The sequence below is a fragment of the Strongylocentrotus purpuratus genome, unplaced genomic scaffold (assembly GCF_000002235.5).
Source record: "Strongylocentrotus purpuratus isolate Spur 01 unplaced genomic scaffold, Spur_5.0 spur5_scaffold_6, whole genome shotgun sequence".
Lineage (NCBI taxonomy): Eukaryota > Metazoa > Echinodermata > Echinoidea > Camarodonta > Strongylocentrotidae > Strongylocentrotus > Strongylocentrotus purpuratus.
In genome coordinates this window covers 43,543,501-43,569,745 of record NW_022145612.1, presented here as the reverse complement: position 1 = coordinate 43,569,745, position 26,245 = coordinate 43,543,501, and the positions used below count along the sequence as shown (strand labels likewise).

General features: G+C 36.5%; 1 protein-coding gene across 2 annotated transcripts in view; it reads left to right on the top strand.

Annotated features, from left to right (window-relative positions):
* The window catches only part of LOC764762 (interleukin enhancer-binding factor 2), a 62,592-nt gene extending 46,369 nt beyond the window's left edge, over positions 1–16,223 (top strand). For both annotated transcript variants that reach the window (XM_031000319.1, XM_031000320.1), the window contains one exon: positions 14,803–16,223. The gene's annotated coding sequence lies outside the window, so the exon portion shown is untranslated. The remainder of the gene's footprint in view (positions 1–14,802) is intronic.
* Positions 16,224–26,245: the final 10,022 nt, after the last annotated feature.

The window sequence follows — 26,245 nt, the reverse complement described above, 5'->3', positions numbered from 1 at the left end:
GTTTGAAGAATAGTGAGATTTCATAAAATTATGGAAGCAAATGAGTAACTTTGATTTTGTTTGTCTTTATGTTTTTTGTGGTTTTATTGATTTTAAATTTAAAAAAAAAGAAGCAATTACAAAATTATTGTGTAAATTGTATGATTTTATACAAATTGATAAAGATCAAATTCAAACACCAACTGCTTGAACACCTTTACATGCAGATATGCTCCACACGCTGCTATCAACTTGTTTTTATATTTTAAATAAAATGAGCCATACAAACCACCCCCCCCCCCCCTTTGTCGTAATCAATAATTGCTGGTCTATGGTTGTTGTTCAAGAGAGGAGTCAGTCATTCAATTTCACTATTTTTTCCCCCTGATGTCTGCCAAATTAGCGTATTAAGTTCTATCAGAAAATCATGTCACATGCATCATTCATTGATGTAGATCTAGGTTTAGCTATTTAAAAATATCTGTCATCAAGTGAACTTGTCTGCCCCTGAATGCGGTGTACATGTAATTGTAGTCAATTTGTGGTTGACCATTTTCACTTTCACACCAGTGTAACCTCAATCTTGAAAGGACTCTCAAGGCGCGTCCTCATCATCTAGAGATTGCCAAATATCTCCAGATTCCCAAATAGCCCGCTATTTGGGAATTTATCCTGAAGAAACAAATCGCGTCTCCACTATCTCGAGATTCGACCTCGAAACTTGAAACTCGACCTTGAGAAATTGGCTCAAGATATTTTGCTCAGCGTTAGCGCGTATTGCGAATCTTCGATCTAGTGAAGACGCACAGGACAAATAGCTGGATATTTTGCCAAATAGTGGGATATTTTGCAAACTATCCCAAGATATCTTGGGATGACAATCCCGACCAAATATCCTTCTAATTGCTACTTCGGTCTGATGAAGGCGCAAATTAGCTGGATAGTTTGCGATCGGGATAGTTCAAATAGCTGGATATTTGGCAATCTCGAGATAGTGAAGACAGGCCTTCAGTCAGTTTTGACAAATGTTGGACTTTACTGTTTCATTAAATACCTTAAAGGTAAAGACCAGTAATGGTCATGCGATTGCATTGTGAAAGAAACGTTGTGGAATCGATCAGAAAAGGTTGATCATCTAGCATCTAGCATCTGCAAGGTTCTGGAATCATCAAAATGATAAGAAATTTGGCCCATTCTTCGTAAAGTTACAAGCACTATACACAGAAAGATGTATATGGGACTACCCTATCTCTCTCACACGACCATGAGAGAGATAAATTTACCAAATATATGAATTAGTAGGCGGTTTCCCGGCAAATTTTTTATCATCATGTATTAGTCAAAACATATTCTTTCACATGATTGGTAATGAGAGCTTCCATTTCATTTTTTGAAATTGGGGCGTTACCAATACTGGTCTTTACCTTTAATAATAATAATACCTGATAAATCAGCGCACTTAATTTGATCTTAATCTCTAAATTGTATTTCTATATATTCATATGGTATCAATAAGAATTATGCATATTTCATTTCATTTATTTCACTCTCTTTAAAAAAAATCATAGGTATATTCATGTTGGTTCATTATGAAGATCAGATAAAAGGAAGTGTGGAATCGTGAAAGCCAAGATTGGCTTGATGAGAATGATCCCCAAATAAATACATAGTACATAAACAAGATACAAATTTATTTTACATAAAAAACATTCTCAACAACAGAGGACAGAGGAAAGATAAAGATAAGATAAGGTAAAGACAGTTACAGGAAGATGAGAAGAAAGAGAATCTAAGAAGACGGAAATTACAACATAGGAATATAAATGATCGTATTGTTTAAAGATGTGTTGTAGGCCATATGTGAACGGAGTAAGTGGGAAGAAGCACTCATCACGTATGCCCAGATGGTCGGGTTGGGTTAGGGCAGGCTATTGACTGATTCTAGGTCTGAATTAATGGAGTACTCTAACACTTGTCTCTCAGTACACCCCAAGGAAGCAGGCCATTGTATATTCCATTCATATATAATTATTTTACTATAGCATATCTCTTTCCTTCTAACTTTTTCTTTGTTTTCCCCTCCCCGTCTCTCTTATATGCACTTCATTCTGTGTGTCTTTATCTTATGGTGTTGCTTTCCAGCTCAGTTTCTTTGAAATTTTTCCCGTGTAACACTTTCAATAGTATTCCGTCATATTTTCTACCACCATGAAATAGCCAAGTTATTATTAATGTATTATTTAACCCCGGGCTATCCTGATCCTGCCAAGATTCATGAATTACAATCGACACCACCAGTCGGATAAGTTTGCCTGAAAGGGACTGTTTCTTCATGAAGGAAGGGAGCTAGATGATCACGTAGTACCATTTCTTTAATATTGATTGTTCCAGTCATACAGTCTAAAGAGGTGCTTGCTTGCCTTGTACAAGTAGGTACTAGGTTAAGGATATCGTCCTTGTTTTCACGAAGTGACGGTAGTGAGGAAAATCTACACGCAAAGTGAATGCAATTTTTTTTCACTACCGTCACTTCGTGAAAACAGCGACGATATGTCTTCCTAGTCGTTCAGACTCCATTTGTGCTAACTTCGTGCCGCTTGGCAAAGTCATTGTAGACTATTTGAAATCATTTTGAAATAGATGAGTTTTTTTCCTTCTCTTTGACCTATTTCTGTGAGGTATTCAAAGTGCATGAAACAAACATTGTACATAAATGAAACAGTTTTTTAAAATCTTATCTTACTTGTAGGTCATCTCAGTTCATGTTTCCTTAAAATTGACATTTTGTTTTCATTAACTATCTAAAAACTTCAAACAGTATGCCAAACATAATTATTATGCCTCCGCCACCGAAGGTGGTGCCGGAGGCATCATGTTTTCGGGTTGTCCGTCCGTACGTCCGTACGTCCGTACGTCCGTCCGTACGTCCGTCCGTCCGTACGTCCGTCCGTCCGTCCCGTTTGACCGTTATCACAATATCTCAAGAACCATTTAAGATTTAAACTTAAGACTCGGGAATAGTATTTATCACCATAGGAAGACGATCTGATTAGATTTTGGAGTACGTAGGTCAAAGGTCACAGGTCACAGAGGTCAACTTATGAAATTCCTTGTATTGAGTTTGTTAGCGCGATATCTCAAGAACCATTTGAGATTTAAACTTAAAACTTAAGGATAGTATGTATCACCATAGGAAGACGATCTGATTAGATTTTGGAGCACGTATGTCAAAGGTCAAGGGTCACAGAGGTCAACTTATGAAATTCCATACATTGAGATTGTTATCATGATATCTCAAGAACCACTGGAGATTTAAACTTCAAACTTACTGATAGTGTGTATCACTATAGGAAAACAATCTGATTACATTTTGGAGCACGTAGGTCAAAGGTCAAAGGTCACAGGGCTCATTATGTATGCAAAAACAGCTTGTGATCGCGTTATCTGAACAACCGATTGATGGATTCCTGCCAAACTTTGGTCATGTATGTATCTTGCAGAGCTGATGAACTGATTAGATTTTGGGGTCACGAGGTCAAAGGTCAAAGGTCACAGGGCTCATTATGTATGCAAAAACAGCTTGTGATCGCGTTATCTGAAGAACCGATTGATGGATTCCTGCCAAACTTTGGTCATGTATGTATCTTGCAAAGCCAATGAACTGATTAGATTTTGGGGTCACGAGGTCAAAGGTCACAGCGCACATTATGTATGCAAAAACAGCTCGTGATCGCGTTATCTGAACAACCGATTGATGGATTCCTGCCAAACTTTGGTCATGTATGTTACTTGCAGAGCTGATGAACTGATTAGATTTTGGGGTCATGAGGTAAAGGTCAAGGTCATGCGGCTCATTATGTATGCAAAAATAGCTTGTGATCGTATTATCATTAGAACAGATTGATGGATTCCTGCCAAACTTAGATCATTTATGTATCTTGCAGAGCCAATGAATGGTTCATAAGATCAAAGGTCATGGGCTCATTATGTATGCAAAAATAGCTTGTGGACGCATTCTCATTAGAACTGACAGATGGATTACTATTTAACTCAGGAAATCTTGCAGAGCCAATGAACTGAGTAGATTTTAGGGTCATGAGGTCAAAGATCAAAGGGTCATATATGTTTATGAGAAATTGCTTGTAATCACGATATTCTGAGAACATGTTAATGGATTACAATTGAACTTGAATTTGAAAAATTTCTTCCGTTTCGGTTTGTAAAATTGCTCTATGACGGAGGCATCATTTTCGACTGCGCGCAGTCGAATTCCATCTAGTTTTCTTTTTAAATTCATGTGCGTATTCAACTTTGAATGTAAACAGATTTGAAGTTGACTGTGATGAGATTTGACACTGTATATTGAATGCTCTTTCTGATGTAATAAAATACATGATGAAAAAGTAGATCCAAAAGGTTATGGGAAGCAAAATAATCTCAATCTCCAGTAATTTCATGGAGCTTCTATAGTTATGATTATCTTTTCTATTTCAGAGTTATTGAAACCATGCTGCAAATAGAATTCTTATGATCCTAACAGAAAATCAACATGATTTTTCCATTACTTAACATTGATATTTTTTCTTTAAAACTTTCAGGGTTATTCATTCTATTACAGACAAATTAATTAACAGTTCAGCAAATTTGCCAATTTGTCAACATGTTAAATAGATACGATCAATGCAGGAATAGCCACACACCTAATGAAAAACAAATTCTCATGTTTACACGTGAATGACAGCATCTCATCTTCTGTCCTAGAGGCTTGAAGAACGTGCGGGGAACGTCTAAACATGATCATGTGACAGTCCCCGTAATTGACCATGAATTTCATTTCATCACAGCATAGTGTGTAATAAGAATGCAGGGAGGGAAGTGAATGCCACATAATGTTTGAGGTTTAAATGCTACATGTTTCCCTGCCTGGTCCCACCCTAGGTGTTCACTGCGACGACGTAGGTCAGGTGAGTTCATGACAAAAGGCACCATCATGAATGATTACCTTTTACATTTCTCACCAATGTACCTCGAAATAGTCGTCGCAGGCAAATGTGCCTCGTCTTGTGCACACATTGGCATCTATCGGTGAGGCATCGCCCGGTTGGCAGTCAGGATTCAATCATCTGGCAGGACGCCGTCCAATGTTGGTCTGCGAAGAGCGGCTCATCGGCTCCTCCTCAATTTCCAATTACAGATTCATTAGAAGAAAATTGCTTTGATTTCCTTTCATCAGCCATTTCATCATGCCAATTTGCGCAGGAATCTGAATCCCAAAAGCAGACTCTTTGTCTTATTGTTGTCTGGTGACTGGTCTAAGGGCTAGATGCACGTACATCGGTGGTGGCCAAGTCGAGCGTTATGTTTGTCTTTCTCCAAAGCATAATGTCTTGCTTTTTTTTTCTTCACTGTTATAGAAACAAATTCAGCTTTGAAGCTGTATCATTTATCCTCATTTTGAGTCATCACACAAATTTTACCCAATATTATACAAGAATAAGAGCCAAATCATTGAATGGTAAATTTATTCAGTATTTCATTATGAATATCATGAAGGCATAAATGACTTAGCCTGTCCCCCCTTTCAAATCATAGAATATCCCCATAATTAATACAAGCATTCTTGTTATATAGAAATAGGATACGAGATGTAAAAAGCTAATAGTATATATCTCGCATGTTAGGTAATACTGCGAACTGAATAAAGGTTTAAGCAGGGTGAAAACCGAAAAGAAGCTCAGGGTTTGTGTAGGAAGTGATTGTCAAAATCTTTTTCTTTTATTAGACAGACAATTCATTAGTGAAATGGCATTAGATTTTTTGTCGAATGAAAAACCATCAACATTCTTGATAACTGGCAAATAAATTGGTCTCCTAAAGCAAGATAAACCAATGCAATCAATTTAAAAACCTTTTTTCTGTACGGCGTATGAATCATTAGTGCTACTGAAAGTGTTTGTTAGCCTCAGAGATATTTTGAATTTTTCATACCATTCTGTCAGGCTGCTCGCGATAAAGCTAGGTAATCTTGTAGAAACCCAATACAAAACTGCCTAAAGAGCTTGACATTCAAGGAGAGAAGAACTAGCAATATGCCGAGTTTTTACAGTCTCTGAAGTGACTGTCGGAGGTTTTGTTTCGTCAGAACGGTGACACCTAAATTGATTTGCTGAGGAGATGTCTCAAGACACTCCAAGCCAAAAAGGAGTGGGCTCTTTGATTGTTATCATGGGATTGGGAATTCTGTAACGCTGCTACCTCTTTTTGCTATCTCTCCGTACCCTCTTCTTGACTCTATGGTGGGGAGGAGTAGTCTCTGTGGAATTAGCTGACACTTTGATGTCCCATAAAAGAGTTTTATATGCCCACCATTATTTTTCCACTTTGGAAGTTGAACATCCTAGCACGTTGTTCTAAGGGCGCGTTCATGCTTGAATTTGACGGCCAGAATCAGGCATCTGTTACGCGTTTAGTTTAAAACACGATTGTGTTCATGCTCACTTTTGTAGAATCACCGAGAAACGGCGATCACGATCGCCGATCGTAAACTCACAAAAAGATGCGTTTACAATTTGTAAACGCGTTTAAATGGGGTCAACGCACTGACCTCTAGTGGGTCTACGTAGCATGCGCACACAGGTTTGCGAATCCAGCTGAAGACCACCCAAGGAGAATTGCCTGGAGAAGTGAGCATGAACAGTGCACCGTGGAACTGCGATTACGATGAGCGTTTAGGATGAGCGTTACAAATCGCTCATTCTGCCTTCAAAATCAAGCATGAACGCGCCCTAATGCATTTTGGATGATTGTGTTGTCGGGGTATCATTGGGAGAAGTTGGATGGAATGGGGTTAAAGGGTTAAGTGTGATTGTGGTCGTACCATACCTGTCAGGACCACTCAACACTTGTTATTAAGTGAAAGGATTATAATGTTATATCAAGCCTGATCTGGTAAATCCCTGTGGACTCATCTAGATGGTCTGCTACTGCATGCTCATCGAGATTAGAAGAGAGATATGTCACTCAAAAACACATCAAAATGGAATTCTCCTCTTTATATTTGGATAGGTAAGTTTGAGGGGGAGGGCATAAAGGTTGGGTGCAAGGGCTCCATGCAAAATGAAAATAAGATCACTGTCAAATTACTTTTGACATAAGAAAACATTGTATGTACAATTGTTTTTAGTGATCACTATATCTAACATTCAAAAGCTAGTACCATATAGATTTTCACCCACTGTTCTACTCTGATAAGATCTGAACCTCATGCAAAGACACTGCTTTCTATTTGTGGATCATTATGATATTAAGACCTGTCAGTATAACAGCATATGTATTGTAAGATTAAAGATGCAGGTCAACATAATAGATATACACATTAAAATTTGCAATTTAGAATTGACATGCTTTATATTTAGCTCTGAGTTTAGTTTACCCATTGAATACTAAGCATGTGATAACTTTTGACGAATGAAAACACTTAGCCATTGGAAATGTTTTCATTTTCATTTAAAGTGCAAACCCAATGGCATATTGAATTAATAGCTAATTCTATTCATTACTATCAGCAGTTCAAATTCTGAGATATATATAACAGAATATAGATTATCAACAAAGTATACAGAATGTATGTCATAGCTTTTTTTTCTTCCCTTTATATCTTTGTTGTTTGCTTCAGATTAGACTGTACTTTGATAATGAGGAAAAGAGAAGTTTCAACATGAATGCCTATTTTTGGATATTGAAGATATTCATATATGTGTAAGAGACAAAGTCAGAGAAAGATAGAGAGGGTGAGACTGAGAAGGAGATATAGGGTAGACAGGCATCAAAAAGTGTAAAGGTTCATGGGATGATTTACGCCATGACTTCCATTCCCACCAGGTTTCGAAGGGGTTTGTGAACTTTTGGAGACTGTTCAGATCTCTGTCGATCCCGTCCCCGTCCTCATCCTTGCCCCCTCATGATGCCTCGACTCTTCTCGTTGTGAAAGGTCGCCTGATTTAGCGACCGACCAATAGGTTCCCATTGGACGTCCCCCGACACAGAAAGAGCTAGCAAGAAGCTTGCATGGCTGGGCTCAGCATTATCTTTGAGCGCCATCTTACCACTCAAAAACCATAATTCATAAACAACTATGTTGCAAATTACATGTAGCGTTCCACTGAAACTATGACTCCATGCATGAAGTTTTGTTTTGCCCTTTAAAAAAAGGATGGTCCCTTTGGAGGACTTTGAAAGGGATGTTTTGCAAAGCACGTTTTTAGCACACTATGACAAGCATCTTGGGAGAAACTTTGTATCTTACAAAAGCCATAAACGAACCCATAAAGAGTTTTTATCTCTGTCGAAAATGGGCTTTTTGTGCAAAAAAGATGTTTACCATTGTGATGTGGATGACTGGCCATGCCTTTGGAAGAAGCTATTCCCCTTACTGAACACCATATATCTTAATGTCCATGAATACATGAGAGCTTGTCGTTATAGTTTGTATTCCCAGGTACATGTATATTCATAATCCTAGGCTTTCGTTGGAGGGAAAACCCATTTGGCATTTTGAAGTGTTTTTATTTAGTTTGCAGACTGAACCATTACTTTGTACTGTCTTCTACAGGGTTTTATTTTCACACAACTTCCATCTCACATGGATGTAAACTGTAAAGTTATAATCCCAAATTTTCTCTTCTCAGGCTCAGCCTCAGCCTTCATGGGTTGAATAAGCTTCAGTAGTGGTAAAGGAACTGCATTTTGAGAGGCACTCTATAGCTTTATGGTAATTCTGAAGCATTTATTATGCTGTAGATCGACAGTCTACAACAGAAAAGTGTATGAAATAGTAACTTCCTGAAATAATTACATTTTCTGAAAAATCTAAAATCAAGTGTTCAATCGCTCAACATTTGGTCAGGACAGGTGACACAATTTTTTTCTTCTTCTTTTCTCTCTTTTCTCCTCATTACTGAGCAGATATGAAGTGTTTGCTAAAGTGAACAGCTGGTGTAAGTTTCATTTCGATCTGTGAATTATATTTTCCATCATTACCATACCTCAAGGTGACCTTAGAGGTTACATTATAGATTATCTGTTCATTCATCTAACTGTGAATGCATCTGCAGTTTCTTGAATGATCTAAAGCATTGATTTCACATACCATCAATAATGTAAGATACACTGAAAGAAGCGCTTAGTTTTATGGTGGTTCTTAGTTATAACAGAATATATCTTGGCTGTACATTGTATCTGACAGGGGTCTATATTGTAATCGGGTGCTCTCGAAGCACTATCAATATTTCAGTGGATACATCAGGCCTCACGTACAAGTAGCCTGGAACAAGGCTTCAAGGTTTTCATTTATATTTCAAATGCGGTGCGATCAATTCTTTTCAGAGTGCCACAGACTTCTATTGTCACAAGATAGATTTGGGAGAGAATCTAATAAGATCCGTTAAAACATGACCCTTGTGAATTTCACTGTGAGGTGTAATCTAGTTTAGTGTGAAAGAGAGAAGGTCTTGACAGAGTTCCAGCATTAAAAATGTATATCCTCTCTATGGGATTTAAAGGTATCCTTTGCCTGTTCTTACCGTAAAGCAGATATATGGCTTATCAATCGAGGGGTTGGATTTATAAATACACAAGCTCTCAGAAATGACGACAAGGTACCCTAGTGTTTTTATGTGATGTATCACGAGCGCACCTGAGTTTATTCAAGGTGAGTTTTTTTTCTTCCTAGCACTTGGTGTTTGTTATTTTCCTGACCATTTTTTCCTGAGTAGTTATCCATGATATTAATGTATCCTTGGGGAACACACACCTTTAGAGCTGTTTATAAAGGTGGGTTATTCTGATTTACCAGAGAAATGGGAGGGATTTACATACACCCCTCACCCTGTTGAATGGCAAAGAAAGTGAAAATGAAGAAAGAGAAGAGAAGAAGGAGAGGAGGAAGGCAATTTGAATGAAAAGGAGAGATACAACACCTTCCTCCCTTACCGGTCTTTCACCCCCCCCCCCCCCCTCTATCTCTCTGTTGTCCTCAATTCGCTCTATCTACCTCTCAGCATTTAATCAAACCGATGTTTATTTTCATTGTAGGTTTACATTTTGTGTCTCCTTTGTCTTTATTTCCCATGTGCTGTTTCAAGCATCCTGTTTCATTCTATCTGCATCCTTCACAAAATGATGGTAGCTTAGTTGGCAGTTTGCTCATGTACAAGGTTACTTACAGGAGGTTGAATTGGCATTTGCGTTCAATCATTGTTTAACAAACACAAATACCAACTCGAGACTGTCTTCTCTTCCTCATGATTCGTAGAAGAATAAGAAGGAATACGTTCAATATGTTAGTATCAGAGTTAAGTAAATGATGTTATGTTGTGAGATGAACTACCTGTGTATCACTTTGTAAGAGTCATAATGGGTCATTAGCTTTGTGATAAAAAACATGAGTACGGAAAGTGGAGAATTTGAGGAGAATGAATGCTAAGGAGAGAATAAAAGGAGGGTGGAGAGGAAAGGAAGAGACATAAATTGTTCAACAGAAACATTTAGGAAGAGTTGGGGAGAAGTGCTTGGTTCAATGTGGCATGATTAAGTTTAAAAGCATCATGGGTTTGGTTGCGATATATATCGGTTGATCATCTGTAAAATTCATGATTGCATCAGGGGACATTGAATTGGCACTTGTGTTTCAACTCTCGATTTGATAGTGCTCTTACTTTTCAAAGCTAGATGATTCAGAAGATATGTAATGTGATCAAAATATGTAGTTGTCATATGTTTGATCGCTTTGTTTATAAATTAGTTTCAACCAAAGTGGCAGAATGGCAGTTAAGTGGGAAATTATGCTAGAGAAGAGATATTACTTCAGATGCACTATAAATAAATAAATAAATGAATAAAAATGGTGCTTATAAAGTGCTTATCACCAAAGTCTCTATGCGCTATAACAAACAAAATACAATGATAAACAATTACATACATACATACATACATCCTCCTACACCTGAATGATGAACTACAATGTCTCACTTATTATTTCATGATGTGGATATGTCACACAGCACAATTCTATACTATTCATGTTACCCCCATTAAAATTTAACTGGTAAGAGGCTCAATTTCATCTGTTAAATCATTCATTTTTTAATTTGGTCATGACATTTTTGTCTCTGGTAACTCAATTGTCAAATTGTGCTTCAAGTCAATGGCATTTCACTCAGCTGTGGTTCATTTGACTGTTCAACATTCAATGAGAGTGTAGTATAAACTACATTTCCATCTATAGACAAATGTAATTTGCAGCTATTAGGGAGTTTTGCCCAAACAATTTGAGTGATGATCATGATGTATTGCTAAAGGATTCATCTTCAAACTCAAAGTTTAGTTTTGTTGGTATAGTAGTACTTAAAGGAGACTTAAAGTTAAACATTAAAACATGGAATTAGTGAGTTATATTTTCATAACTAAGTGCAGACATTTGGAAGGACTAATGCAGAGCATGGCATTTCACTAGCATTGTTGCCCTTTAGTCAGTAGAAACTTTTAACTTGTTTTCACTTCATTTAAAGAAATATCCTCAAGTGTTTTCAGACCTCATTTCTTGAGAGGGCCCTGACAGAATCAGATACATGCTCTGATTGCAAAAAGTTGTGTTTGCACTCAGTAGAATGTTCTGATTTAATTAGTTCCTACATTTTTATTTTCATATCAAAGTTGGGGAAATTTTACCTCTTATTAATTGCCAGGCAGTATGAATGATCACAATGACATGGCCATTAGTCAATATGATATTTTATTTGCACTGCTAATATTGAATGACTGATTATGGGCAGATGGGAACACTTTTGTGCCGAATACAATTGAAATAAAAAATTGAGGAGAGACGTTCTCCGTTTGAAAGTGCAAACAAGACTATGACGTGCACATGGTTGATTAGCCTAATACAACACAATAGAATCCCAGGACAAGGTTAGACAGCCCTCCCTAGATATTAGAGTAAGCATTCCAGCAATTTATATTCCATAAATAAATTAGCTGAATAATAGAGATCTCTCAGTGGCCACTTTCTCTAAGTCACTGAGGTGGAAATAATGGGTAGAACCTGCTAATAGCAGTGTGGGAGAACACGTCCGTCGCCTCAGAGACAGAAGCAGGTACTTCACCTCACCTCATCTGTCTTTAAGTGATTAAGTGAGGTATCTTAGGCTGAAAATAGCGTGTGAAAGACATTTCTTGAATTTTCAAATGTCAAAGTCACCAACTTTCAAGTCATAAACAGCAAATGTATTATGTGATTTTGAAAAGACAGAATCAGAGCACACTTTTGCGGGAGTGCATCTTTTGTTTGTTTGTAGTCTTGTAGGAATAGATCTATAGATACAGAAGTGATGGTGAACTATTGCACAGCCATTCGTTGATGACACTCTTTGAAACCTATGGCAAAACTTACCCCAAAACTTATCCCAAGATAAATGTATTTTAATAATAATAATAATATACAGTTCTTGTATAACGCATATCACATTTAAAAGTCTCTATGCGCTTCCAAATTTGGAAATTATTACCCCGGCTTTAGCCTAACTGCCATTACGGCGCTCTAGCATTTCAAGGAATTAATTCCTACCAGGTACCCATTAGATAGTTTGCTATTAATGGAATCACCTTATTAATACCCATTATCATTTGGAGTTTAGGACTATTGCTATATAACTCCATAGACTTTGAACCCATTAAATACTAAGCCTAGATTACTTAGGCTGAAGTCTGTTGATAATTTTTGTTATATAAAAATCAGATCATATCCAATTGATTCATACACTGTTCTTCTTTGGGAACTCCCCTTAAAAATATATTTTTGAGATGTATCTTCTTGAATAATGCATTACCTGTAATTTTTCAGTTCAGCAACAATTTCATCTGAGATACATGTTTATAATTAGGTGGATCAGCTATAATACAATAATATATTGATCAGTGGTGTAGGATAAAATCATAGAAAATAAAAACAAGATATGCTATTTCTCAAGAAATTAAGGCATTCCATTGTATTCGTGACCAGGCACCCTAAAACCACCAAAAGGTTGCCAGATTTGATTTTGTAGTTTAGGTCTGATTTTAATGGAGGAGATTCTCAGCTTTAAAAATAACTCATTACAGTTGGATTTTCCTAGCCAAATGACAAACGAGAAGAAAATCCAGTCTGATAGAATTTAATTTTAGAAAAAAGGACAGTATAAGTCTGTGCTCTATTGATGTACTCTGACTCACAAGGAGTTGTGCAAGGTGAATAAAAAGGAGAATCAGAACTCTATAGAAATATCTGTGACTGGATTATCAAATTGACCTCAAACTTGGCACACTAATTAAGTTTATCATGTTCCTTATTGTGACCTAAAGAGACCAGTAGCCATTGTCATAGAGAAATGAAAATTGCTATTTAAAAAATCAGGGTCAGACAGTCGTAGGTCTACAAAAACTGTCCAAAAATCCCACTTTCAGATTATTTTGTGCTTCCTAATTTTTTAAAGATATAGGTAGAGGAAAGTATACTCTTCCAGGAAAAACTAAAAATTTAAAATTTGACCATCCTGACCAACTGCACCTTAAAGGGATCTGGTAACTTTGTCTCAGATTTTGAAACAAAGTCCTTGATTTAGCTCATGCTGCAATGATAATTATAAACCTTTAGGTCAGTCAGGAACCCCATGACTTTTACAAGCCAATTCGTCGCTGTTTTCACGAAGGGAAGGTAGTGAAAAAAAATTGCATTCACTTTGCGTGATGAGATTCCTCACTACCGTCACTTCGTGAAAATAGGGACGAATTGCTTGTTTGATTATCAAGATATTTATGATTGAAAATCGGAACCAAATTTTGCGTTTTTCTAACGGTTTTCATAACACTACCGCCTATTGCGCAAAACGAGTATGGTAAGATTTTTATTTTTTTGAGGCACTTCAATATTACACCATATCACAGACATTGATAACACGTATGGCTGTGCATCTTAGATTTAACATTGTTGAACGATGCGTTTAATCAAGCTGATACTCAAAATCACACCATGCAATTTTTGTTTAAATCTTCTTTTTTTTTGGGGGGGGGGGGTGGGTGTGTCTGGACACATCATGTGTTACGTATTACCTCAGAGTTGTATTAAAAATGACAAATAGATATATGCAAAATCTCCTTTTTACTACTTTGACTTCACAAACTCTGCACTGCAATACTGTTGAACTACCTGTCGCAATTTACTTACCAACATCTCAACATGTACATTTTGAGAATGATTATTTAAATATTTAATGGTCTATGGCGCTAACATGAATAATTAATTCACAAAGAACAGCCTCAGGGCTAATGCCATGGTGTAATTAGCTTTATTAATGCGATAGAAATTACTATTGTGTAGGTTGATTTAGTTAATGTGGTTGTCTATTGATAATGAAATGCAGCTTTTCTCCTGTTCAGCTGTTCTTCATTGCAAGGTCAATCTGAAAAGAACTAAAAGTGAATAATCCTGTTGCAGCGTCCATAGTTTCAATATTGAATGGTGGTAGTCTAGTTGGATGTTGGCTTGTTGTAAATGAGTTATTGGATAATAACATCAAACACATTAACTTGATTAACTGCTCCTCCTTTGTGACCTGTAGTAGTTCACTTTTCATACATTTAATCATGTAATATTTTGTCATTCATCTTTCAGAAATCTGCACAAGTCAGAGCAATGCTGATAATGCATGTACTTTCATATTTATTTACTGTATTTTTGATTTTTCATATTTAATTTGTTCTTCATTTTCTTTCTTTTTTCTTTTTTCATAGATCTTTGATCTTCATATGTCACCTAACACAAGCCTTGGATGATCTCATTAAACAACCGTTCCCACATAAAGCTGATGGTATCTGTAACTGGACAAATCCTAAGTGAAAAACAAGGGAGGAAACTGTATATAAAATGTTCCAGCTTGGACATTTGTTGACCTAATTCTACACATAGTCAACTTTTGAGCTGTCGTACATGAACTGTTTTAAATTATGAGAATGATGCCTTTGAAAGGATTCTTTGCAAGCAGACAGAGCTATATTTTCAGTATCTGAACCAGCTTGTGTGGATATTCCTATTTAAGTTCAGTTTTACTGAGCCATCTAACTTTATATGTTTGTAAACAAAAATATGTAATGTATTTTATACCTGTATTAATGTGCTCAGTTTTTCATTTATTTGCCCATGTGAACACTACCCCAGAAATATTCAGTGGTAATTATCTATGAATCAGACAGTATTTCTCTGTATTAACTGTCCTAAAAACATCTTACACATATCAGGCCTAGAGCAGTTTTAGAAAGCAGAAACCATTAACTATCTCCAGAAAGAGATCTCTTTCTGAAGATATCACTCCATAGATATTATGCTGATCATGAAAGTCATTTGTTACAGTACATTCACATTGATATACCGGTACTGTCATGATTTTTATTAGGAACCTGCAATAATCACGCTTTTAAGATTCTGAATTTTTATAAAAATGCAAGACTGTAATGTAAGTGATCCTTCACATTTTCTTTGCTGTCAGATTTTAATGACGTATTGTAGAGCCTCGTAATATTTTACATATTTTACACGTCAAGAAGTAATCCCTCTTTGGGATAGGCTTTCTAGATCTCCGATATTCATAGAAAAATAAGGAATATACAAGGAAGCTCAAATATCATATGTCATAATACTAATTCATATGCGCACTTCATTTAAGTGAAAATCCTTCTTTGAAAAGTTACTTCACTGTATATTTTGCATGTTTTGATGTTGTTTAAACCTAAATCCGAACCTAAATCTGGCTAAAAATGATTGCTATTTTTACAAAATCTTGTTTTGTCATAACAGATGATAGTAGGTTCAACTGGAATGCTCTAGGAAAAGGTCAATGTACAGTACAGCTGTGATGATGAAGCTAGTAGTGAATTTCAAGTCTATTTTCCATCTTGTGATTAAAATAAATATGATATGCTCTAATGTCCAACTTTGATGGATTATAGCACATTACAAAATAATGTGAAAAGGATTCAATTGTAATATCTAGATCCAATCGGATTGTGTTCAAAATTTGGAAATGAAGTTTACCTCTTTGTTGCTCTGTGTTAAATAATTTGATAAGGCAGAACATATGGGCTAGGTGTTGTTAGAATATTTGTCGATTTTGTGGTGTAATAAAATATGTTCATTTTTTATGTAAAGAACACTTGCATGATCAGTTGTATCCTGTGTTATCTATTTGAAGATATTAAGTATTGAATGAGGATATTACTATTAATGTTCTTTATTCATTGTGCCACAATTGGTTTTGAACCCAAACAAGTTACCAGGTATACATGCAAAAAGTTTGAGCTGGTAATGAACACGAGGACTATATAGGACATCAAAATTCCCTCAAAATCAGGAGTTTTCTGCTAAAAAAATATTTATATAGGGGGTCTATATAAAAATAGCAATGATAATAATAAATTAAATTTAAAATTTAAAAAAAACAAGAAAAGCCCCTTGTAAATATAAAAATTCTCTCAGCAGATAAAATAGAGAGGTTTCTGTTGAAGCAACAACAACAAAAAATTAATAATAATGATAATAATGAATTAATTAAAAAACCAAACATACCTTGTAAAATATTTAGATATGACTGATTTAATCACTTAGATCTCTAAAATCCAGCGAGATTTCGAAACACCTATTATCCATTCTCAAATTTCAATCTCTTGCTTTCATTTGCTTGTTTTCTGTTTCCAGCTGTAAGCACATATCCTGAAAGTAATACGATTTGGGTTTAGAAAAAAACAAGTTTCAAATGTGCCCTGTTTCTTTGTGGCTTTCCGAAGTTTTTTCAATTAATAGATGCAAGGAGAGAGCTTCTATCTTCGGTGACTCAAAATGTAAACATCTTTTTGGGGTATCTAATTCTCTGGTGAGATATATCCGATACATCAGGAACGACTCACCACCGGACAGATAAGGTATATCTTTCATTTCCCAAGGATGAAGTAAGAAATGGAAATGTATCTCAAACGATGCCCTGTCGGTGTAGCCTTACGAAGAATTAAGGCTGGAGAGGGTTCGCTAAAGGATCATTAAAATTGTTATGTCATTGGATGGAATCCCCATCGTGTCGTATTGCTGTATGCTCGAAATGTATACCTGCGCTCAGAGAAATCAAGTCCAAATTTAATAGTCGGAATCTGTAATTTAATAATTCTTGTTCAACTTGTTCTTCTTTGGTAGAATAGAGTTACTGTTGTCTCTCTCTCTCTCTCTCTGTCTGTCTCTCTCTCTTTGATCTTGCTCACTCATTCTGTGTATATTTCTCTTATTGAATTAAGGAATGTAAATTATTTTTTAAATTGTCCATATTTCTTTGATCAAGTAAAGATATTTTTATCAGACAAACACGGTGAGAAATGTCCAAGTGTAAGCGTCGTGGGAAAACGAGCAAAACTATCAGGCGGTTATACCTTCATTATGAAACGAGTGAAATTGATGCTAAGGTATGAATTCCACTTAATTACATTAAAAAAGAGCAGTCTCCAAGAATGCCACTACTCTATAAAAAACAGATATCACACGAAGACTGTATCGCTGTTTCTCGTAAAATAATGCAATTATTTGATATTTTTAAAGAATTTCATATGTAGAAAATAATTAGAGAACGAGGATAAAACTTGTGCTATAGAGGATGCACTTCTCTAGAAATAGCCGCCAAACGTGCACAGTCTCGTTTCATTCAGTTGTTTGGCAACTCGCTATGCAATTTTGTGTTCTATATTTAAAAAATAAATATATAAGACATAACAGAAAGATTTGGTCATAGGTTATAATTAATGAAATACACTATCCTCTCAAAAGCGATTTTTTTTTTTTTTTTTTTTTTTTTTTTTTTTTTTTTTTTTTTTTTTTTTTTTAAAGACGACAATATTTTCAATTTAATTTTGTGCCAATTAATTTGATGGAATATCGAGGTCCGTAAAATGTCTATGATAGGGATGATGATGACCATTTCAAGAAATTTTAAGCAATGAAACGTGAGGGAGAGAGAAAGAGAGAGAGAGAGAATGGGAGGGACTGGAGATATTCTTCCAAATTTTAAACTTGTGAGAAAAACACGTTTGTGATGCGGTTGTATTCACTACTCTATTATATTATAAATCTCATTTCTACTCAGGATATAATTATACCAACTTCGGGTATTCCTTTAAAACGCACCCCTGAAGATCTGGGACCCGTTTCACTAAGCCTCAATTCGATGTCAAAAATCCGTGAAAAATCTGATGATAACCAATCAGAAGCAAGGATTTCAGTAGCTTAAAACAAAAACTGTCATTTGTCACTGATGACAAGTTTTGTGAAATGAGGCCCTGGTGTTCCATGTTTTAAGAAAGAAATAAAAGTAGATAACATGATTTTCTTTAAAGGTTAGAGCTGGGTTGGGCAAAATTGTCGGTGGATGGTGGATGAATGATGATTTTACATGAAGGCGATGCAAGGCGATGGCAAGACATCAGCCTTCCTGGTTTACAGAGACAGAGAAAGTGTTCACCTGTTACCCTTCCACGTTTCATCATGATATGCTATCATGCTGTGTTTGCATTCTCAGCCAAGGGCAACGATTAGCAGATCAAAATGTAACATTTACTTTAGCTATAGGCATGATAGGTGAGGAGAGGTAACGTCTTTTATTTTTCTTAGAATGAAGTACCTCGTACTTGATTTTAAGGGCCCTAAATCGTCCTTAACATTGAAACAAGTTTTTATTGATCTCGTGAGGTTTTTTTTAACACCGATAACATTTCAGCGGAAAGTTTTCTCAGGATTGTTACCGTTATTTAGTAGCTTAACAGTCGGAGCAATATTGTCTGCAACTGTCTGGAATATGTTTTTCAGGTTAATAATATCAGTCAATATAACAAAGATGATAATGAGTGAAATGCATTAAGTACAATCTTCCTTCTTCTTAAGGAATTTAGCTTCTATTTTTTATCGAATAAAAGGAGTAACAACGATACGCTTACCAATTCAGGGGGTGTTTCAAAGACTAAGATCAACTTAAGTCGGACTTAAACTATGGCAGGCCATTCGTGCCACTGGTCGCTCTCACCATTGGTCTCTCAAGGGACGTCACAAATCTACAGAATTTACATTTTTGATTGTTCATTGTTGAAGAAAAAGGTACTCACATTTTATACTTGAGTTATATTTAGGACTTGGACTTATACTACCGTATGCGATTTTTGCCCTTAAAAGTTTTTTAACCAAATTAGAGGGAAAAAACGTTAGAAATTAATGATATTTAGATAATTTTTTCCGTCAATAATGAAATATAAAACAATGTAAATTCTGTATAATTGTGACCGTGATTTTTAAGTTCCTTGAGAAACCAATGCCAGGAATGGTTAGAGGAGCTAGTGGCATGAACAGCCTGCCATAGTTCAAGTCCAACTTAAGTCGATCTTGCAGCCTTTTCACACACAGCTAAAATTCATCGTATCCAGAGATGATTAGTATAAACATGTTTAACTCAACAGTTTTAAACATGTTTATAGAAAATTTTCCCAGTGTGAACATCGTTTATACGATGTTAGGATAGATACGAAGTCGCGATCCATACGCCCCTAAAAGCAGGCTGCGGATACGAAGTTCGTATCTAGAGAGCTTGACATTTTGTGTGTGAAAGGTTATTCGTGTTTAAACGTGTTTCAGACGTGTTTAAACTGGATGGAGCGTGCACTTTGATTGATATGGCATGACCTTCAATGCTCAATGGCACTACTGCGCATTTTACGAGCAGTAGTTAATCACGAAACGATTAACGATCGCACCGAAATTTCTGTGTGTGAAAGGCTCGTGATTAGTTTAAACACGTTTCAAACACGTTTATACTAATCATGTTTATAGAATTTTAGCTGTGTGTGAAAAGGCTGTTAGTCTTTGTGAAACACTCCCCTGTTATAACAAAACAAAGTACTTCGCATATAACATGCCATCACAACATGCAGCCTGTCTGAAGCGCAAGTTGGAATTCGTGTGCGGTATAACTCTTTCATGATGGCAGCATGGGCCCTACCACAAAGTCCATGATTATTAAAGTAAGTCAGTATGTAGCTGCTCTTGTTTACACGAATTCCAATCACTTATCAAATCATTACAGGCTGACACATCCGATGTCCCTCGGCTATCATAGCGTACATTTTTTGTCATCCACCTATATGCATTAACGCCATACAATACCGATTATCCTCCCGCTATAGCGGTATACTAGTGCAACGAGAGCCACATGTACCACATTTTGAGAGTCCTGTCAACACCTTTGCATGCTCAGAAGAGTGCAGCAAAGTACCCATCATCAATGAAAGACCACATCCCCCCTATCAGGGGAGAACACCCCCCCCCCCCTCTTCATGAGCTTATGGATACCCAATGTGAAATAACAAACAAAATTTGAAGAAAAAAGGTACAAATTACAATAAAAGGCTCCAAATAATAATTATGTAGAGATCGAAAGACATGCACGCCAGATGGCGGATTTTCCCGCTCTCCTTTGGGTCATTTTCAATTTTTGTTCTAAATAAAGACCTAGCCTATAAATAGAAATATATATATATATATATAAGTGAAGTGGAACGGAAGAATTTGGTCCCATTGATTTTAAGCTATATCTTTGAATTTCAGTCTGGTCCAATTTTTTTTTTTACGAACACCAGTTTACCTTCCATGATTCCTGTGTTTCATCACTCTATAAATCGATGACAGATTCATGAAAGCTGTCTTACTGTGGTCCGATATCAACTTTCAATTTAATCAAAGATGTTAATAGACATAACTTTCTTACCTGATCCAAATGAAGCAATTTCATTGATTTATTTATTGATTGATTGATTGATCTTTAGTTTCTTCAGAGGAACGTGTAGACTCTTTCTGAGCTATGAGGGACTGCTTTACAACTGGTTCGTCGTTCGGTTTATAATTATACCTAATCAAATCTCAAGAACATTTTACATGTTTAAGATGTTAAAACGAACTGTTTTTATATTGGGTTCAGACAAGAAACTAAGTAATATTGTCACACCAATCCCAGTTTTAAGTAACATACACCGGCGCAGAAAACCGCAACGAACTCCTCATAGAAGATATTCTTACCGCACTGATGCCACTTCGATATTATGTCCAGTTTATTCGTGTTCAAGCTGGTCATTACCGCCGCCCGTGAACCATTATTAGAGTGTAATGCTATAAGTTGCCACGTGCTGATTTTGAAATACTATCTGGGAAATGGTGGAATACGCCAATATTCCAGAGCGAGAATTAAACGCCAGTGGTCACGACCATCTACGTGAGGGGTCGAGGGTGAAGTGCGTCTTAATAGAATCATTGTTAAAGGGGTAACATGATTGCTGGCGATGGGAGTGTAAGTGGAAGAAAAGAGGGAAGATTTGTCAAGGGTATGTGATGAGTATTATAGATAATTCATACAATTTGAAATTGATTCTATTACATAAATTATGGTTCACAGCGACGGTGATTGCGATAGGAATACACTCTTAATGCTGCTCCTAATTTATCGCTTTTTGCGGTGGTAATTTTTTTTTAACCCGTCCCAGTTTTTATACATGGCTCAGTGTTTAGCGAAGAGATAGATCCATAGATAATTTATGATATTTTGTAGGTGTAGTTGTAATTACGATCGTTGTTATCACGGTTTCTATAAATTATTATTGTTTATTATCACTATTATCATTTTAGTTATTATTACAATATTATTATTAATATCATTCTTATTATAATAATATTGTTATTATTATATATATCATTATCATTATTATTATTATGACCATTATTTTTTATTAATAATATTATTATTATTACCTTCATCATCCTCATCGTTATCATTATAATAATTATCATTGTCACTATTTAATCATTATCTCTGTTGTTATTATGATCAAGTGCCTGAAATTGAAAACTCGAAATCAATGACAACGACCATGGGGTCTTTCCTCTCATATTAAGTAAACAGGGATGTGCAGAGGTACCAACCACATAATTCATTTTGGTGAAGTTATTGATTTCAAGTGGTTTTGGTGGCGGATATCACGGCTGTTGTTTTAAAGATACTATGTCCCTTTTGCAGCCAACATCAAATTCTGTAGAACTTTGCAGGAGTTATGAATATGTCATGTATGTCCTATCTGTTAAATTGTGAAATTTAAACATTAGCAGTATCCTAGTATTCAAATTATGCAAGGAAACCCGTTTACGTTCTAGACGACTTCCCTGTCAGACACTATTGAGAGACTGACTGATATTTTTTTTGTTGGTAATAATATACATGAAATGTATGTAACAGGTACTGTAACAGGTACATGAGCATTTGTTTACATCTATAACCCACTACTTGTAATGGCCTTACTGATTGAATCTTTGTGCAGCACAAAACGTACGAACATTCGGTAAAAGGGCCTGAATATCAGACTATTACTTAAGTGATTGCAATTACCTAAGTCGATTCGACAACCAATGGTCGTTATTTTCCCACTAAAAGCCATTTTCAAGCCATTTCGTTTTGAGGGAAGATCTAAATTAGTATTGTCTTTAAACTGCGATTGGAATACAAACTTTTCATTTTTTTTTGGCCTGCAAATGGGACATAGTACCTTTAAGAGGTGTCTTGTAGATGAAGTAGCCGTTATCATAACATTTGAGAAAATTGATTGAACATAACTTGCTTTGTTTTTTTCTATTATATTGTAGGCCTGCAGCTTTCTTTCCCTTCATATTTTCATTCCAGCAAAGGTTTTACAAAAAAGCAAGAAAATCAGTAAATTCCACTTGTTAACAGAATGTTCTCAAGAAATGAAGGAAAGTAAGTAAACAAGTAAATTGCTCATAGCACGAAAATATTGACGAAAAGAATTGGAAAGGAGGAAAAAACATAAATTTCTTGTATTGTTTTTGACATGATGTGTTGTAGAACCATGGCTTGCACCGGTCATATAAGATTCACGCAAGAACATATAAATCATATTGTAATTGAATCGTGCAAGAGACTCCTAATTTATGTAGTATACAAAGGATAAATCATCATCAGGTCAGCGTGTGATCCAATTAAGTCTGAAATGAAATTACCGTAGCAAACATTTAATAAATCGTTCTTGTTTGGAATGCTCATTATGTCATTTGCTGGAAAACGGCGCCGTTAAAGGGTATCGGATGTCACGTGATCTTGCGCTCATTAGGCGCGCAATATTAGGCGCGCAATAGAGTAATTACCTGAAAATGATTGGCTCCATTAGGTATAGGCAAGATTGGCACATGGGTGTACGTGAGCACGGTATCATTACCCTAACCCATGGTAATGGGAACCTTGAATCAGGCTACGAGTCTCAATTAGTCTTATTTATCTGGATGATCGACGGACGGGATGATGAATCGACCGTAGGGTCCATGGTCATATTCAATGTAGTCTAAACAGCGGATAGACAATGATCACGAAGACGAAAATGAAGTGGGTACTTTATTACGCTGCGATAGCAATGGAATGTCAATGCCACATGCATGATGACAAACAAACTATCTGCATCTACAGGTATTATATGATAATGTATAAATCGCTCCGGGTAACATAATGTTGCTTTTTAAAATTCTGAGCCACACCCAAATTTACCGTTTTTACACGAGCTTCAACCAATGGTAAATAGCAACACGTATCGAAGTATCGAAGTTTCTGGGAATGATTAAATTCGGCGGGCAGTGGTCATACAATGGCTTACGAGCATGGGGAGGGGGGGGGGGGGGCGCTGGGAGATGGAGCCCATACGCCTATGTGTACCGCAATTTTTTTTAGGGGTAAAGCGTGGTTCAAATTCGTTGTAATGATATAAATTTTAATGTTTGTTTTGTCATCAAATGATTTGATATAATGGATAACATATCTAGCGTTAAAAATGACCACAATACCACCTGCATACAACGTGCCTGAGGAAAATGTGGTTTGTGTTATGCATCTACAATGCAGTTTATCTAAAAGTCAAATCGATTACTTTTCAATAAGCTTTTCGACGAGGGATTCTTTCTTTCTCTAATTTGTTTGTATCACAACTGCAAGGAAGAGGAAACTAGTTCATCCATACAAGGTATTTAGCACAGGCATTACGTACGAAAGTAGTAACGACGTGGAAAGCCTCAAAAGCCTATTATATTAAAGATGACTTTATTTCGAAATAGCAATGTTTCAGATCGAACTGTTGAGGGGTTGTCTTTACTCTCGTAGGTGTATCCAAAATTACGATTTAGGGATAAGTACTTTTGACACCTCGACTTTTAATAAGACTTCGTATTAACTTAATTCACAGTATCAATTTCTGATATTTTGTACATTTCCTTTTTATTTGGCACTTTTATTTTATTTTCATTTTTCAGTGTATTCATTTTAGTGAGTATTGTCGTGGTCCCACTCTTCGTTTAAAAAACGACACATGAAGGCATCCCTCTTGAAACTATCACCATCCTTATCAGTAAATAATCGACAAGAGAAGGAAGGCCGACAATTTAACTAGCATCTGAATGTTTTCACTTCAGAATTGTACTACGATGAAACGTGACGCCGGAAAGTAGACGAGGAAGAACTTCCGATGTGTAACTCCCAAGTTTCAGTTACACGGCAAGTCCCAATAGGGTTAATGGATAAATAGGCTGATCATGTATAATGCATGTCGATAGAAACTTGAGCAAGGAGCTGCTGTTTTTTGCAATCATGGCAATGGTAAGAATTTCAATATCTTAGCTTGTAATTGTATTAGTTCACATCTTGGTAAGAAAGCTCTCTACGAGAAGAGGGACTGCGGTGTTGTTTGTCTATATTCAGCCTTGAGAGATGGTTAACTTCACCGGCAGTCTATATTTAGGATCCGGGTCATAATATTATACGGAGCTTTTGAGAGACTCTGTACGCACCTGCCGATCACATTTTCATTCTCCCCTGAGAAGTGTGTTAACCAAGGCCTTAACTCCATTTGTATCTTGCCCAATGTTTTCTTTTGAAGTCTCACTCTTTGAATATATTCCGGCATGTTCGATGTGCATCTCTGCATCAGTATTGTTTTTTGCGTAGGAAGGATAATATGGTAAAAGTTGCACCGTTGGGAAAACGTAGAGATAAGATGTCAATGTGGGAATAGACTGGGGAAAAGGAAAAGGACAGTTTAAGAGAAAGGAGAGAAGGTTGAAGGAGAGGGGAAAGAGTGACATACGAAAAGAGAAGAGATCGGGGAAGGAAGAGTTTAAAGCAAAGGAGGAAACATGTTAAAAATGAGAGCGAGGCAGGAGGAGGAGATGAAGAAAAAGAAGAAGAAGAAGAAGAAGAAGAAGAAAATAGAAAGAGCGCGAGAGAGAGAGAGAAAAAGAGAGAGAGAGAGAGAGAGAAAACAAAATAGAGACAGAGGGAGACAGAGAGAGACATAGAGAGAGAGACAGAGAGAGAGAGAGAGAGAGAGAGAAAGAGAGAATGTGTGTAAACGGGAGAAAAGATATAAATAAAAGGAATGGATGCAAGAGAGAAGATGTAACGGGGAGATCACAAAGGGTTAGAGTCTCTCCGCGACATCAGCGGTGAATATCCTCTCAGGCCTTCCATTTCCACACCTCCTGTATAGTAATTACTGTCTCGGTATAGGGCTAGCCCCGGGTTGGTGCACTTCACGACCGTGCCGTACCATGTTCTATCTAGCCAGGAGAGGGCAAAGGAACAATCGATGAATCTGTATCATAATGTACTCAAGCAGACATACCTAATTACCTCTGTCACTGGAAAATCGAGTTAACTTAATAACACATCGTTTAGCCGCTCTTCTCGGAAAGAAGCCTCACGACGCCTCAGTAATGTTTCTCAGAGAAAAATGTCACCTGCACCCCGACGACTTTCACACTACTCTACCGACGATTCAGGGTTGAATAGGTTTCTACTTTATGGGTAGGGCAGTAATTACTCTGATAATCACAGGCGGGTTCCCAGTGACACCAATGCGATGTGAATCTGTTTCTGTCTTTTTGAAACACTTTGTGACTTGTCAAGTTTCACTCCTATGTCCAGACAAAAAGACGCGCATCCTAAATAACTTCCTAATTAGCCTTAATAAGAGATGCTCTGTGAGTGTGTCAGAACTGTCAGAGTGTGACGGCCATCATCACTTGATTGTTATACAACCTACATCAACTACATGCCATGCCATG